At 35.2% G+C, this 18,189-nt stretch overlaps 1 long non-coding RNA gene across 2 annotated transcripts; it reads right to left on the bottom strand.

Annotated features, from left to right (window-relative positions):
- Positions 1 to 431: 431 nt before the first annotated feature.
- LOC138308989 (uncharacterized) lies at positions 432 to 2,008 on the bottom strand. Of its 2 annotated transcripts, XR_011206176.1 has the most exons (3): positions 1,986 to 2,008; positions 1,039 to 1,262; positions 432 to 870 (listed from the first exon to the last, which is right to left on the bottom strand). It is a non-coding gene; the product is annotated as an uncharacterized lncRNA (long non-coding RNA). The 2 variants fall into 2 exon arrangements; XR_011206175.1 differs by lacking the exon at positions 1,986 to 2,008 and having other exon boundaries at positions 1,039 to 1,583.
- Positions 2,009 to 18,189: the final 16,181 nt, after the last annotated feature.

The raw sequence follows: 18,189 nt of genomic DNA, 5'->3' as shown, positions 1-18,189 counted from the left end.
TACTAACAAAAAACCAGGTGAGCGATACAGGCCCTCTGGGCCTCTTGTTTTTCTATTTACAGGGAAAATAGTAAAAACCTTTAAATAGAAATATCTGGTGCCAGCATGGCAATATCAAGTACCTGGCCTTCTGACATTGGTAGAGATCATTCTTGAAGCAGAACAAACAAATTTCAGCGAGGAATACCAGAGTACATAAATCGTGTTACATCTATCAAATTAATTAGATTGGTTTTGAATTTGTATTATTCTAAATTTTTATATTTTCAGATCACTGCACTGCCATCCAAGTTTCTGATATTTCCTCCTCTATTCTGTTTCATTTTTATTACACAATGTATATCATTTGACAATCTGATAATAAGTTGATTTTTAAGTGTATATTTTATTAATTCATCAATGATACTTGGGAAAGCAAAATACAACAAGAATTATTTATCAACACTTTATTTAATCTAGAGTGACATATCAATTTTACTGTGAGACCCTGCATTTCCAAGTGAATCAGCATGAGTGAAATATTCATTTGATATTAGTTACAATTATTGAAGTGGCTGCTATTTTAAAATCCAAGCATCAATTAAAGATATTGTACACTTCCATTTCAGACATAGGGTAAGTGCATCTATAATATGAATGAAACATGTTTGGTCAAGGAACATTCCTGTACAAAGTATGCCACCTTGATAGACAAGGGTTGTATACAAGGTCATTGGATCTCCGTGACAAACTCCCACACAACAGCAGCAGTATGTTTGTCCATGAAAAAGTCCTCTTGATAAATTGCCCATGAAAAAGTCCTTCTGACGTTTGTAATTTATGAAAAGTCATTTCCAAGTGCAGGCTACCTTGATGATAAGTCTACAAAACCTGAAATAAAAAAAAGAATAACTGAGACATATGTAGCTGTAAAATATTGATAATTTCTGAGCAAATGTTTAAAGCCTTAAGATTTGGAAAAAAAATCTTAAAATTTCAAATGAAAATCCACAGCTTTACTAATAAAGTAATGTTTAATGTTATAGCTTATAGACATACCTCTACATAAAATGATCCAGGTATCTTTTGAAGCGTCCATCAAAAGGAAGACTCCTGATGTTAATACTTTGGTTGAGAAGGCCAGAGTGAACAGTGTGGAATATTTTTGTTTCCTTCCTCACTACTCATTTGCTACAGCCTCTTAGTGTAGCCTTGTTTCAGCTAATGAAGGCACTGACTTCATTTCAGAGCTGGCAATCAGTCATGGATACCTGAACAGTCACCTAGTTATAGTAGAAAAAAAAGGTTTAACTCTTGAAGTTTTTCATTTACAAAATATCTTGTACACATGTGATCAATAATAAACAACTAATTAGAAAAAAATACTGTCTGATCTTGTTAACTGACACTTAGGTTTTCATAATTCTTAGACATGTAATATATATATATATATAAGCTATTGACTAAACCTAAATTTGCCAGTTGTCTCCCTTCCATCAAGTTCATACAATACCTGTTGCTCTTCTGGACAACCTGTTATTGTACATGTAAGAAAAGTGACTAGTCACTATCAATATCGCCTCCCATGAACAGCTCTCAGACAACAAAACATACTTGGCTCATTTACATATATTATTAGCATGTTTATACTTAATACTGTGAATAAAGTTACTGAAGATAGAATGAATTTTCCACATTTCTGTTAAATAGAAGTCAGAGGGTTTTGAGATCACATTTTAACTTGAACTGGATTATTTATTATTGCCTTGTATTTCGCCTTATCACTCTGTTCGAAACAAGGACAACATATATATAATAATTGTATTGAACTTAATAAGTACAAATCTACAATTTGAAGACTTTGAAATTTAAAATGAAAAAATAAATATGAGAATTGATTTTTGCTTCAAGGTTGCCCAAGTACTTGTGTTCCATTTTTCTGATGCATGCACACAGTGATTAAAGCAGTCATTCATTAATCAATAATAATTAAACAAAATACTAACCAATCATGTTTTGTATAATAACATTTGTTTGTTTGTTTGATTAATTAACGTCCTATTAACAGCTATGGTCATGTAAGGACGGCCTCCCATGTATGCGGTGTGTTGCGTGTATGTTGTGCGAGGTGCGTGTTTTGGGAGACTGCGGTATATTCATGTAGTGTCTTCTTGTATAGTGGAACTGTTGCCCTTTTTATAGTGCTATATCACTGAAGCATGCCGCCGAAGACACCAAGCAACACACCCCACCCGGTCACATTATACTGACAACGGGCCAACCAGTCGTCCCACTCCCTGTATGCTGAGCGCTAAGCAGGAGTAGAAACTACCACTTTTAAAGACTTTGGTGTGTCTCGGCTAGGGGACAGAACCCAGAGCCTTCCTCACAGGGGCGAACGCTCAACTCAAGGCCAAAAGTGAGGCGGTGCCAAGGGAGGCATTAGGAAAGATAAAGTCAGTTAGGAAGAAGAGAAAAGATAAGATCCTAAATTTAGTCGCTTTAACAAGCTGAATTAAGACACATTTTTCAGTTCTTCAGAAGGTTGGGGCCTGCAATAATGAAATAATATAGTATGTATTATACATCACAATAATATAGTAATAATACAAATTCATAGTTTGCCAGGTACAGTACTGTATCAGGGATCAAGCCTCTCTTGTGTAAACATACATACCCTACATGACGTACTTGAAAGTGAAGGGAATGGGTGTTTTTTTTTAAATAGTTATGACATGGTTGCGTACAATATGTAGATACAATGTATGTCAGTACACCTGAGATCCATATATATACATGTGTAGAAGAAAATAGAAAATGTATACGTAGCGGCCAGACAGGGATTCAAACTTAGAACCTCCCAACAATAGCTGACTGAGCAACTTGGTCACCGACTATCGATCCAGTCTTATCCTGCTACACATATGCAGTCACATGTGCCTGATCATTGTTGATGCTTATGAGATTTGTATAATGACTATAATTATGTATGTCTGCAGTTCAAATAGTTATAAGACAAAATTATCAAAAGTTCCCAATTCCCAGAAATCTCTTGCTTGTGTGAGATTTAATCTACTATTTTTTTCTATTAATTTCACAAATTAAATTTTAATTAATCACTAAAAGGCAGCAAGATTTACATTATAATTTAAAAAAAGAATTACCAATATATTTTATATGTAAATATAAATAAAAACAATAATTGATAGATATTCATTTGATGCATGTTACATTTTAAAGAAAAAAATCTACCAAAGTGCACTGTATGTATTTCAGTTGTTGATGTTACATGTTGTCACACAATCTACTGATTGTGTTATGTGGAAGATCGACAGTAAATAAACTTGAGACCCCATCAGGATTCGAAAAAAAAACTACGAAAATTTTGTTATACTTTGAGAGACATAGGGTAGAAATGGTTAATTTCTCAATTAAAGCATAAAATCATTTAATTGTTGCAGCTAAACAATAATAAATATCGACCAATTATCATTTTCGTCAATCTAACAATGCGCACCTGTTCGGTTTGTCAACCGGAAATTGAAACCGTCATGCGGTCGATCGTGTTATGAATTTGAAAGGCTCAATAAAACACTAAAAAATGACTGTGACGCACAAAATTACTGATCAATCTTGTCAATAGTGATGATATTTATCGTAAATACCAATTATTTAACTATATAATGCATAAAATATACCTATTTTGGGTTATTTCTCGCTGATCCGATTTGGGTACTCTTCTGTTAAAAAACCGGAAGTTCATCTGTCAATGTTTGTGACGTCATAATTCACGCGCGCACGCGACTATGACAGTGTGGAGCTGTCTGAACTTCGTCAGGCATAGCCTTTTTATGAAAAAAACACGATATGTAAAAGGTCAGTTGCAAAATTTGGTTTAGAAAGAAGAAAATGTTGTTTTGGTGATCTTTTTTTTTTTTTTTTTTTCTTTCTATTGGGTACTGGCCCTGACCTAGGGCGTTATAGCTGCCCCTATTGTTTAAAAGGCGAACTATTTTTCTACTTTGTCCCGCATTACTGTTCGTATCCTATTATGTAATCGTGTTCGCTTTGTTTTTCATACCCTGCAGGTAGGGCGTTAGAATTGTACCTGCTGCCCCTATTGCATGATCGTAAAAGGCGACTAAATTTAGGATCTTATCTTTCCTAATGCCTCCCTTGGCACCACCTCACTTTTGGCCTTGAGTTGAGCGTTCGCCCCCTGTGAGGAAGGCTCTGGGTTCTGTCCCCTGGCCGAGACACACCAAAGTCTATAAAAGTGGTAGTTTCTGCTCCTGCTTGGCGCTCAGCATACAGGGAGTGGGACGACTGGTTCGCCCGTTGTCAGTATAATGTGACCGGGTGGGGTGTTGCTTAGTGTCTTCGGTGGCATGCTTCAGTGATATAGCACTATAAAAAGGTTAAAAGTTCCACTATACAAGAAGACAAAACACGAACATACCACAGTCTCCCAAAACACGCACCTCATACAACATACGCGCAATACACCGCATACATGGGAGGCCGTCCTTACATGACCATAGCTGTTAATAGGATGTTAATTAATCAAACAAACAAACAAATCTTGATAAAGGGACAGATCGCCTCGAAATTTTGACAATTTTGTTTTGTCCACAGGGTTGGAATTACTTCCTTGTCCCATATTTACCATTTGAAGTAATTCGTATCCAACAGACTTACGTTTGATTGGATCCCGTGTCATCTGGAAAATCCTGTTGATACTACTTCTTTGACCCCTATATATATTATATATACACACATAAAGACTGAAACCGTCATCATATTATTTGCTTCATATGTAAACTCATAGCAACCCCCCAAGTACATTCACAAACAAATTACGCGTTTGCATGACTAGATATTCAACCAAAGTAAAAGTTATTCATATGTATGTTAAAATTGAATTAAATATGTAAATTTTAAGACATGACACCCAAATGATATATTACTATTGTCTACACCGGACTGAATGTGCACAGTACACATGTACATATGTGTAGCTAGACAAACTCAGTGACGTTTATCGTGTTTATAAAAATATGTATCACCCACCTGTATGATTTTTTGCTGTTCTGTAAACAATCTAAAGAATACCAATTTAAAATAATGTTTATCGCACTCTAATGGACAAAATCAACGACGAAATCGAGCACATTTACATCGTTTTACTGATGTTCAATGGTACACGTGGGTTTGTTTGTATCCAGCACGTGCACCGGAAGTGACGCCATTACAAGACTTTCCAGCAGGCATATTACAGTATATTAGAATTTTACATGTGTTATTTATTGTAAACCTTACAAAATCTATCATTAATTTTATAATGGATTATATTTGTTTAAATTCGCTTTATAAGAAATCAAGGTGGTGAAGGTTATTCTGGGTTTAAAGTATTTAGGGGTGGGTGTGTGATAAACTAACTCAATGTCACGGTATATAGGGGGAGATAAACTGACTCAATGTCACGGTATATATGGGGAGATAAACTGACTCGATGTCACGGTATATAGGGGGAGATAAACTGAGATAAACTGATTCAATGTCACGGTATTGAGGGGGAGATAAACTGACTCAATTTCACGGTATATAGGGGGAGATAAACTGACTCAATGTCACGGTATATAGGGGGAGATAAACTGACTCAATGTCACGGTATATAGGGGAGATAAACTGACTCAATGTCACGGTATATTGGGGAGATAAACTGACTCAATGTCACGGTATATAGGGGGAGATTAACTGACTCAATGTCACGGTATATAGGGGGAGATTAACTGACTCAATGTCACGGTATATAGGTGGAGATTATCTGCTCAATGTCACGGTATATAGGGGGAGAGAAACTGACTCAATGTCACGGTATATAGGGGGAGATAAACTGACTCGATGTCACGGTATTTAGGGGAGATAAACTGACTCAATGTCACGGTATATAGGGGGAGATAAACTGACTCAATGTCACGGTATTTAGGGAGGGATAAACTGACTCAATGTCACGGTATATAGGGGGAGATAAACTGACTCAATGTCACGGTATATAGGGGGAGATAAACTGACTCAATGTCACGGTATATAGGGGGAGATAAACTGACTCAATGTCACGGTATATTGGGGGAGATAAACTGACTCGATGTCACGGTATTTAGGGGGAGATTAACTGACTCAATGTCACGGTATATAGGGGGAGATAAACTGACTCAATGTCACGGTATATATGGGGAGATAAACTGACTCAATGTCACGGTATATTGGGGAGATAAACTGACTCAATGTCACGGTATTTAGGGGGAGATTAACTGACTCAATGTCACGGTATATAGGGGGAGATTAACTGACTCAATGTCACGGTATATAGGGGGAGATTATCTGCTCAATGTCACGGTATATAGGGGGAGATAAACTGACTCAATGTCACGGTATATAGGGGGAGATAAACTGACTCAATGTCACGGTATATAGGGGGAGATAAACTGACTCGATGTCACGGTATTTAGGGGAGATAAACTGACTCAATGTCACGGTATATAGGGGGAGATAAACTGACTCAATGTCACGGTATATAGGGGGAGATAAACTGACTCAATGTCACGGTATTTAGGGGAGATAAACTGACTCAATGTCACGGTATATAGGGGGAGATAACCTGACTCAATGTCGCGGTATTTAGGGAGGGATAAACTGACTCAATGTCACGGTATATAGGGGGAGATAAACTGACTCGATGTCACGGTATATAGGGGGAGATAAACTGATTTAATGTCACGGTATATAGCGGGAGATAAACTGACTCAATGTCACGGTATATAGGGGGAGATTAACTGACTCAATGTCACGGTATATAGGGGGAGATAAACTGACGCAATGTCACGGTATATAGGGGGGGTAAACTGACTCAATGTCACGGTATATAGGGGTTATAAACTGACTCAATGTCACGGTATTTAGAGGGGGGATAAACTGACTCAATGTCACGGTATTTAGGGGGAGATAAACTGACTCAATGTCACGGTATATAGGGGGAGATAAAACTGACTCAATGTCACGGTATATAGGGGGAGATAAACTGACTCAATGTCACGGTATATAGGGGGAGATAAACTGACTCAATGTCACGGTATATAGGGGAGATTAACTGACTCAATGTCACGGTATATATGGGGAGATAAACTAACTCAATGTCACGATATATATGGGGAGATAAACTGACTAAATGTCAAGGTATTTAGAGGGGTTATAAACTGACTCAATGTCACGGTATTTAGGGAAGGGTTATAAACTGACTCAATGTCACGGTTTTTAGAGGGATTATAAACTGACTCAATGTCACGGTATATAAGGGGTTATAAACTGACTCAATGGCACGGTATTTAGATATGTATAAGTATCACGCGAGGTCCCCCCATCTCCTCACTAGTGTATACTGATCATTATCTGGCATCTGATGCTCTAGATTGTACATAACGATTAACTTATAAATTATTTATCATAAATGATCACTAAGAATATTTTTCATTGGTATGAAGTTACTATCCTGTTATACAAAAATAAACTTACCATGGAAATTATCATAGAGTTACAATCGGAAGTTTGATAAGTACCTCTCTGCTTTCTCTCTCTATATATACAAAAGCATTCAAATACATATACATATTGAAGGATGCATTATGGATAAATAGATACATGTAGCTACGTATTTTTTCCTTATATATTAATTTCATATGTTACACTCATTTCTATTGGTTAAATCGTGGAGATTATTTTTCCATCGACCGAAAGAATTGTACGTCAAGTATTATGACTTCCTAATACAGAACATTTTCGCGGGGAATTTTAAAAGCGGCGCAGTCGTTGGCCAAACTGAATTATTGGATAAGATATCGATGTGCAACAACTCGATTTTTTAATAGTAAAAGTAAATAAAATCACGGAAGTTTATGCTAGATTGGTACCTGATTGAGTTATCTGAATTAAATTATAATCATTATTCTATTCTATATACATATGTCCGGATAAACATGGAATTAACATGAAAAGGTAAGGCGAGTTTAATTTGTTGAATTTGTTTTTGAGACAATCCCCGAATTTTGGAAGTCCGTGTCGGTGTCCGATGTCTAATAGTAGGTGACATGTAATACACATCTGTGAGCTTTACTATAAACAGTTAAGGGTTCCGGATTCATAATGGTATCCTATAAAGAGACCTTATTAAAGACCAGATTATTAATTGAGACCGGATAGGTTCATTTGTCGATAATGAAATATATCCAATTTCAACATATTTGCATATAAACCTGATAGTTTAATGATCGTATTAATAACACAAGACGATGGAGAACGATGTCAATAAGTAACTGCGTGAAAAATTTTAATTCATGATATGATTTAATAATTTCAAACGCGCGGAGTATAGATGTGTAAAGACACATCTATCTATTTTATTAAAATAATTTTGATGTATAACGCCGAATAATATTCCATAGTATTAGCTGTGATACAGTCCGCTAAACCTGCCTATTAGGCTTTTTAATTATTTTTGCCTAATATTTATAGCGTGACGCTACCCAAATTGGAAGGCTATCCCAAATGGAACACTTTTGAAATATGTGATACAGAATTTTCCATTTACAATCAAAACTACCAATACCTGTCCTGAACAAAAATGAAAGTGCTGAATAGTAACTGTGACAATTATTAGATGCCATTCTTTTTCAAGGTGCTTATTACCTGTATTGAAAAACGAAAATAATGAAATTGTGAAAAAAATCCGGGAAACAAAGTCGTGCGAGAACCCTAAAAACACCATATATTTTGAAACAAGAAAAACAAATGCGAAATGGAATATTTTTGACAGATATGTGACTTAAATAAACCACAGGAGTTTGACGTTCTGTCAATAATATATAGTATACATATATAAAAAATACCCCTATATACTATATAAAAACACCAGGAATGAAATGCATCGCTGGCCAAAATTTTCACCACCTTCGGTAAAAGTTCTGTAAAATTTGTTCTGAGGATTGTCTGCATGTGTCACCGCGCCGATAATACAATAAGATGTTATTCTTCACATATATCAACACTAACCTGTTCACAACCCCATCACAATAAGTTTAATCCCAAGTCATTTTGAAAGTTTGCAGACTTTCGCGGCCACTTTGTTTTGTTCCCGAATCATGTGTCCGCTAATACCATATTTTTTAATTATATATAAGAACATCATGCCATACTCGGTCAATTGCTTTACTAATATCACAGAAAACCACCCTTACTCCTTTACCCTTATCCATATGTTTAACAATTGTGCCATATATATTCAATAATTGAAAAGTATTTGAATATTGAGGTAAAAACCTAGATTGATTTTTGGAAATTATATAATTCTCTGAAAGAAAATTACACATGTATTTGAAAACAATTTTTTGTAGTATTTTACTAACAATAGATAATACAGTGATTGGTTGAAAATTTGATGGATCCGATCGTAAACCTTTGCCTCTATAAATTGGGGGGACATTGAAATGTTTCCATACATTTGTAAGAGTACCAGTAGAAGTAGACTTGTTAAATATGATGTGGTTTAATTATCGAATTAGAATCATTTTTAATAAATTTTGGGGGAATAGTATCCGGGCCAGCTGGGTTATTAACGCTAAGAAGATGTAACTGGTCTTGTTCAGTGATATTAATAGTAGAGAAGAGATGCTGAGGTTGGGGACAGTCCGGGGACAAATCATCAGCATTCTTATTGGAGATAGATATAGAAGTAAAATAATCGTTAGAGGATTTGGCTTTATCAAAAGGATGTAATTTTAACTCCTCATGTATGACCAATCGGGCATCTGTTTCATTCTTTTGATTTAAGATTCTCAACTGATTTGGCGATACGCCACCATTTACCAGGTGGAATAGATTTTTCTCCCATACTTGACAGGGTTATCCCGAGGTTGCTAGGGAAAAGATAACTCTGTCTTTCACCGGGGTAGGGAAAAAACAGCTCACACGTGCTAGATAGTGACGTCATCATACAAATGCGGCGACGATTTTTACGCGCATCACTTCTCGTTATGAGAGAAAAAAAATCAAACATGGGCCTGTCAGGTGATGGGCGTGTCAGGTGAACAGGGATATCTCAACCCTCGTGAAAGATTTTGACCATCAACCCTGGGCTAGCCTCGGGATGACCAGCTAAATCTTTCACTCAGGTTGAGATATCCCTGTCCATCCGACAGGCCCATGTAAGATTCTATTAAACAACTAAGGATGATTGGAGTTTAGAAAGGTACTTTTCTTTTGCCTCTCGGAAAGAAGAAACTACTTGGTTTCAAATGGTTCCAAACTTGTTCCAAAAGGCAGGGTATTGGTTAATTTAGCTGTAGAATGCTGACGATTTCTGTGTCGTATTTTATCTCTAATGTCATTCGTCATCCAAATTTTACCATTGGTCCCAATAGTCACAGTTTTTTGGGAACTGAAAGAATTGTATCAGTGAGAATATTATTCTTGTTATTTATTTCACCTTGTAAGCGTTTATTCCAATCGACAGAATTAAGAAAGTTGTTAGACCCATCATAGTCAGTGTTATTAAATTATAAAAGAGACCCTGTTATAAGTATCACTGTAACATTGGATGGATTTGATATATTTTCTATACTTTTCTGTGATTATTTCGCGATAAAAAATCAATAATTAAGGTATTTAGTAGTTATATTACACAATACCTGTCTGTGCTATATGCATACCTTAAAAACTTCATTCTTCTTAGGGTTTATAAACAAGATCAAAAACTGTCTGTATGCACTTCTGTCAAAAACGAAAACCACACAATGATCCTGACCTCACACTCAATGGAATTAAAATTCCAGTAGTTGAACAAACTAAATTTCTTGGACTAATATTTGATTCGAAACTGTCCTTTGTTCCACATATCAAACATCTGAAGGATAAGTGCTCGAAGGCGCTGAACATTCTACGAGTTCTTTCCCATTCTGATTGGGGTGCAGACCGTGAAATGCTTCTACGTATCTATCGGGCACTTATTAGATCAAAACTTGACTACGGCTCTATTGTCTATGGATCGGCTCGCAGCTCCTATCTACAGATGCTTGACCCTATACAGAATCAGGGACTGCGTCTGGCACTTGGAGCTTTTCGAACAACACCTGTGAAGAGTCTCCATGTGGAAGCTAATGAGCCATCTCTAGACGATCGACGGAAGAAATTATCCTTACAGTATGCTGCTCAACTGAAATCCAACCCCAAAAATCCTGCATTTAACCTTGTATTCAATCCACAACACCAAGAAATATTTACACAAAATCAAAAGCTAATACCAACATTTGGCATCAGAATTTCAAAATTTTTGCTGGAACTTAATATAACTTTCGACACCATTGACGAGTACACCGTATCGGATGTACCACCATGGCTCATTCAAACACCTGATATCAATTTATCTCTACATGAGAGGGCAAAATCCAGTGCATTACCCGAAGAACACAAATCCTCCTTTCGGGAGTGCATTAGGGCTTTCCCTGACCATGTTCAGATCTACACTGACGGATCAAAAGATGGTGATAAAGTTGCGGCAGCATGCTGTACATCTAATCACTGCTCCTCTATCCGACTCCCGGATATTGCCTCCATTTTCTCTGCGGAAGCATGTGCTATCGGTCTGGCGCTTGACCATATCGAAGAACACCGCATTGAAAAGGCAATCATCTGTTCAGACTCTCTTTCGGTTCTTCAGGCTTTGAAATCAAGAAGCCCTAGAAATACTCTAATCCAAAATCTTTTAATCCGAACATTTCGATTATCTTATAAAACTCAAATTACTTATCTCTGGATTCCCAGTCATGTGGGTATAAAGGGGAATGAACAGGCTGATGAAGCAGCTAAGACTGCTCTTCGCCTAGCACAAACAGATTTGAAACTACCATACACCGACATCAAACCTTCAATTCAGTCAGCCATCAAACACCATTGGCAACAAAGGTGGTCTACCGAAACAAACAATAAACTGTTTAAAATTCAACCTACACTTAATCCTAAACTGTCCAGTCGGAGAGACCGCAGAGAGGAAGTTGTTCTCTCTCGGCTCCGAACTGGACACACATATTTTACACATTCCTATCTATTGAGAGGGGAGGATCCTCCTACATGCCATGCATGTGATTCTCCTCTCACAGTGGAGCATATTTTATTGCATTGTATTGATTTTAAACACATACGAGATAAATACTACGATGTCTCCGACATGTACACTTTGTTTCATGCCGTGAGACATAATCGAATTTTTGATTATCTCAAAGAGATCGGTATTTTAAGCAAAATATGAACGTTTTCTCATCATACATCGTATCAACTCAATGTTTCATCGTTTCATCAACATTGTGCATGAGTTTTCTCATGTGTTTTAGCCAAAACTATTTTATCCCATGCAAACTTTTTTTTTTATCAAATTAACGTTTACAATCTGTGTTTTAGTCCTTACTTGCTTTTTCTTACCCTGAACTTTTATCCTGATATTAATGCATGACTTGTAGTTTGGCCCTAAATGACCTTAGTTGTCGATGGGCCGTAAAACTCAAAACAAACAAACATTCTTCTTAGGGTTTATAAACTACTTTACCTCATTCGCCACATAGTCAGGTAATGTTATAACTAAGATAAAAGGAATATTTATCTACCGCGTAAATAGGAATACCTAAACCTTATGGACTAATTGGCCCCGTTTTGACAAACCACACTCCTTCAGACGGAACATATAATTCAGCTGGTTTAGTAGATTCAAGCACGATTTATTTTTCTCCAATTCTTAAGGATAGCTTTTTGAAGCGCAATTATAGATCTATGAGCGGCATTCCCTACCTAGTGTTTTATTGACTTACAATTGAACTGTCATTATCTCGGATTTCCAGTTTTCTGGTTGGTTTACCATATTGGTGACGTTCCATGGTGGTAACGAATATATACATATAACATACGGAACTTCCGCACGTTTTGTCAAGAAGTAAAGATGACGTAAGAGAATGTTGAATGTTAACTTCAGAATTTAATAACGATACGTTTGACTTGACGGAGGGCTATTCTGGAATGTCCAGAATGTACCCGATGTGTTCCGTACAAAGTCTGGGACCTAACTGACATGAAATAAAAATTACATGGTTAAATACATAAAAAGACAATGAAATTCTAGAATTGTGATTGACAGATGTCGCTTATCTATAGGTGTTAAATTAGACTGAGGCAATCTGAAGATGACCAGTGGATTAATATGATAATCCTATTACATAATATAATGGACAGGTTAGCTGAGTTGTTACACCTATACGACAAAGAATTGATCAATGTTTTTTTTGTATCTTTTTTATTTTAGAAACAACACATTTTACATAATCATTTTGAAATACATATTATACATCATTCATCTCATTCTTTCATCACCGATTTCAATCTCACTGGTTTGTGCTACTAAAAAACATTCAAATGACCCATTCTTCTTCAATTCCAGTTTTGCCTCTAGCACAAGCATTACTATTGTTTAACATCATATATATATATATAAAAAAACAATTAAGTATGACATCATAATTACTCTCTTTCATCCAAACATTCTATTGCTATTGATTCATACATATTTTTAATATTCTTTCATAGTCAGTCTAATATACAATATAAACCTGACATGCATTATATATATGTTATCTTGAGATTATGTGATGAGACATCGTATTAAATCAGTTATTTTTAAAAGGAAAATACAGTGTTGTTTTTTTCTAAAGAAGAGGAGAAAAAAGAAGAGTAGATAAGAGGATAGAGAGAAAGGAGAGAGAGAGAGAGTTATGGTAAGAAAGATCTCAGAAGATACAGCTAATGTTACATGTGTATGTGAAATTTTTAATTATGATTTACTAGTTCATATTCCTTTTTAAAATTATTGAACCAGGGTTACATATTGATTAAGCTATTCCATTTATTCCAATCATTGTCTAATTTGTAAATATGACTGTCACCTTTGCTGACTGCAGTATATTTTTCTGTGAAGTATGCTTCCTTTATAAGTTTAGTTAAGGCACATACTGATAAATTCTTTTGATAACATCTTGTGCTATATATGTATTGTTTTAATATTAAAATAATCATATTGTCTACTCTATTATATAGTATTGGTTGATTAAATAATCCAAAAATGAATGTTTCTTTGTTAAAGGCGAATGGGATGAGTAATCTATCTAATAGGGATTCAAAGTTAATTAGAAAATTCTGTACCTCTATACATTCCCATAACATATGCACTATTGTCTCTATTTCCGTTTTACAACGATAACAATTAGCACTTTCAGCAAGCCCAATTTTAGACAAGAAAGAATTCGATGTTAAAATGTGTTGGTTGACTCTATATTGTAACCAATGTAGTTTTGAATTTTTAGTTGCACCAAAAGGATTGTTATATATTCGTTTCCAAACATCATCATCAAAGTTAAATAAATTATTCCATTTGGATTTCCCGGTAGAAATTGTAGCATTTTTATTTAAAAGGTTGTAAAAATCTTTCGTACCATTTTTATGCTTCAGAAAAATTTCTAAATTTTTAGGTATGTATGGATAGCTTAGCAATGTATTGGATATATCTGGAGTGAGGTAATTTCTTATTACTGTGGTGATGCCTTGAAATTTAAGAAAGTTTGTTCTTATGTTGAATTTTTGTGTAAATTCCTCGTAAGTGAATAGTGTATTAGAAGAATAATTTTTAATCATGTCATTAATGATAATAACACCCTTTTGATACCAATCTTTGTAAAAAACTGCCTTATTTCCTATCTTTATATTATTGTTATACCAGATAGGAGTTTTTAATATAACATCAGGCTGGTCGTTGATAATAGACTCTTGAGAATTTAGTTTCTTCCAGGCCAAGAAGACATCTTTCCAGAATAGATTTGAACATTTTTGTTGACAGCTGTAAATGTATTCAGTTCCACAATTAATCAGTTTATCTTTATCAGCATATAAACTTAAAAATATTTGCCACTTGCTTTCTGTTGTGTAAAGTCTACGGATCCAAGTAAGTTTCAATGCATCAATGAAAGATTTTATGTTTATCATTTTTAGTCCTCCATCTGGATAGTTCCTAGTTATAATATCTCTTTTAATTTTGTCTGTTTTGCTGTTCCACAGATAATTATACAACTCAAAATTCAATTTTTTGATAAAAACATCATCTGGATTTGGCAAGGATATAAAAAGGTGGTTAAACTGTGATATGAGTAGAGATTTTATTATATTTATTTTTCCTATTGGTGTTAAAATTCTTCTGTTCCATATCTTAATAAGTGCCTTGAGCTTTACAAGTTTTTTGTCATAGTTTAATTTAGGAATTTGGTGCAAATCCACATGAAATTGTATTCCAAGAAGTAGAAAAGAATTATTTCCCCATTGCAAATTTAAATCGGGAAAGTAAATATCTTCACTATATTTCTTGTCGCCAATCCATATAACCTGAGTTTTATTGACATTAATTTTTAGACCTGATATTTTGGCAAACCTAGTGAGTTCATCTATGGACCCCTTCAAAGATTTTCTTGTACCATCTAAGATGAGAGAAGTATCATCTGCATATTGAGAAACTAATAAGGGACAGTTATTTACATTTATACCACAAATATCTATGTTATTTCTTAATCTAATGGCCAAAACCTCTGCACACAAAATGAATATATATGGGGCTATGGGATCTCCTTGTCTACAACCTCTATTGATATCGAAAAATGGGGATAGATTGCCGCCTTGATTTATAGCAGATATTGTATTATTGTGAAAAGTTTTCACCCAATTTCTAATATCTTGACCAAAATTAAAAAAATTCAGTACATTATCAATAAAAGTCCAACTCACTGAATCGAATGCCTTTTCAAAATCTACAATTAAAAGCATGCCTGGTATGTAATGTTCCTCAGCATAATGCATGACGTCATATACTAATCTAGAATTTTCCCCAATAAATCTGCCAGAAATAAAACCTGTCTGATCTGAATTTATTAATTTATCTAATACTGATTTTAGTCTATATGCGATTGAGCCTGAAGCAATTTTATATACAATGTTAAGAAGACAGATGGACCCTGCAGGTAGGGCGTTAGAATTGTACCTGCTGCCCCTATTGCATGATCGTAAAAGGCGACTAAATTTAGGATCTTATCTTTTCTCTTCTTCCTAACTGACTTTATCTTTCCTAATGCCTCCCTTGGCACCGCCTCACTTTTGGCCTTGGGTTGAGCGTTCGCCCCTGTGAGGAAGGCTCTGGGTTCTGTCCCCTGGCCGAGACACACCAAAGTCTATAAAAGTGGTAGTTTCTACTCTTGCTTGGCGCTCAGCATACAGGGAGTGGGACGACTGGTTCGCCCGTTGTCAGTATAATGTGACCGGGTGGGGTGTGTTGCTTGGTGTCTTCGGCGGCATGCTTCAGTGATATAGCACTATAAAAAGGGCAACAGTTCCACTATACAAGAAGACACAACATGAATATACAGCAGTCTCCAAAAACACGCACCTCGCACAACATACACGCAACACACCCGCATACATGGGAGGCCGTCCTTACATGACCATAGCTGTTAATAGGACGTTAATTAATCAAACAAACAAACAAACAAACAAGAAGACAGATGGGTCTCCAGTTTTTCAAAAATTGTCTTGGCTTATCTCCCTTGGGTAAGCAGGTAATGATTCCTTGTCTTTGTGTTGAAGATAAATTTCCATTTTCAAAACCATAGTTTATTGATCTAACAACAAATGTTCCTAACTGCTTCCAGAAAATTTTAAAAAATTCTACAGTAAATCCATCTGACCCAGGGCTTTTGTTGTTTTTCATGCGTTTTAGAGTGTTGGATGCTTCAGAATATGTGATCTTTCCTTCTAATGTCATAGAATCTGCATAGTTTAGCTTTGGAACTGGACATTCACTCAAAAATTTATCTAGATTAATGTTTTCAATATTGCAGTCACTAGAATATAGCTGTTTATAGTACTGACTTATTTCTCCAAGTATATCTTTCTGATTTCGAATTATTTCACCATTATCTTTTTCTATTACAGGGATAATTTTAGAGACGAAGTTCCTATTCTCAAGATTTAAAAAAATAATTTGACGGTTTTTCACCCTCCTCTACCCATTTTGCCTTTGCCCTAATGATATTTCCTCTAATTTTGGTAAGTCTAATTTTCTCTAAATCTTTCTTTTTCTCCTCTAGTTCTTCTACATTTAACTCTTCATTACTTTCTAATTCAACTATTGTTTTTATGAGATTATTTTCCTGTTCCGAATGCTTTTTTTTCTTATATGATGCAAATGATATTGTTTTCCCCCTTATTTCTAGTAGAAGTGTTTCTAAAAACAGCTGATCGTTAATCTGAAACTGGATATCCTCATCTGAAATAGTGTGAATGTTTAAAGGATTATAAATGATATGTGCATATTGTTTTTTAATACCTAAAATATGATCAGTTATTGTTTTCCGATAATTTTCATCATATAAGAGCGAGTTATTAAACTTCCAGAGTCCCTTCCCTCTCTTAAACTCATTAAACTTTATTGAGATTGTTGGTGTGGAATGGTCGGATCTATATCCAGGTTCAATGTTTGTGGTTGTTATATTTCCTAACATATTTTCTGAAACTAGGAAAAAATCTAAACGGGCTTGTTTAATAGGATTACTCCTTCTCCATGTATATCTTCTGTTTTCAGGATGGTGTTCTCTGTATACATCTACTAAGTTTAAGTCATCAATTAATGTTATAACTTTTTCTCTAGCTCTAGGGTTGTTTATATTTCTATAATTCTTATCATAATCCAGACTAGTGTTGAGTACTAAATTAAAGTCTCCACAAATGACACAATATTCATTATTATATTCTTGCACTGCATCTATGATTTGCTGATAAAACTCTGGTTTATCCAAATTTGGGCCATATATATTAATTAAGGTAACTTTTTTGTCCCCTATCAACATATTCAGTGCTATAAAATTACCATCAGTATCTTTTTTTTCATTTAAGACTTTTGACTCAAAATCATTGTTTATTAAGATCGCCACCCCTCTAGAGTTAGATCTGAAAGAACTAAAGTAACAATTATACCCCCATTCTGCCCTTACAATATTTTCAATGTCTTCTGTGAAATGTGTATCTTGT

This window comes from Argopecten irradians, chromosome 15, assembly GCF_041381155.1.
Source record: "Argopecten irradians isolate NY chromosome 15, Ai_NY, whole genome shotgun sequence".
Lineage (NCBI taxonomy): Eukaryota > Metazoa > Mollusca > Bivalvia > Pectinida > Pectinidae > Argopecten > Argopecten irradians.
Note: the sequence above shows the minus strand (reverse complement) of the source record. Positions and strands in the feature narration are given on the sequence as shown.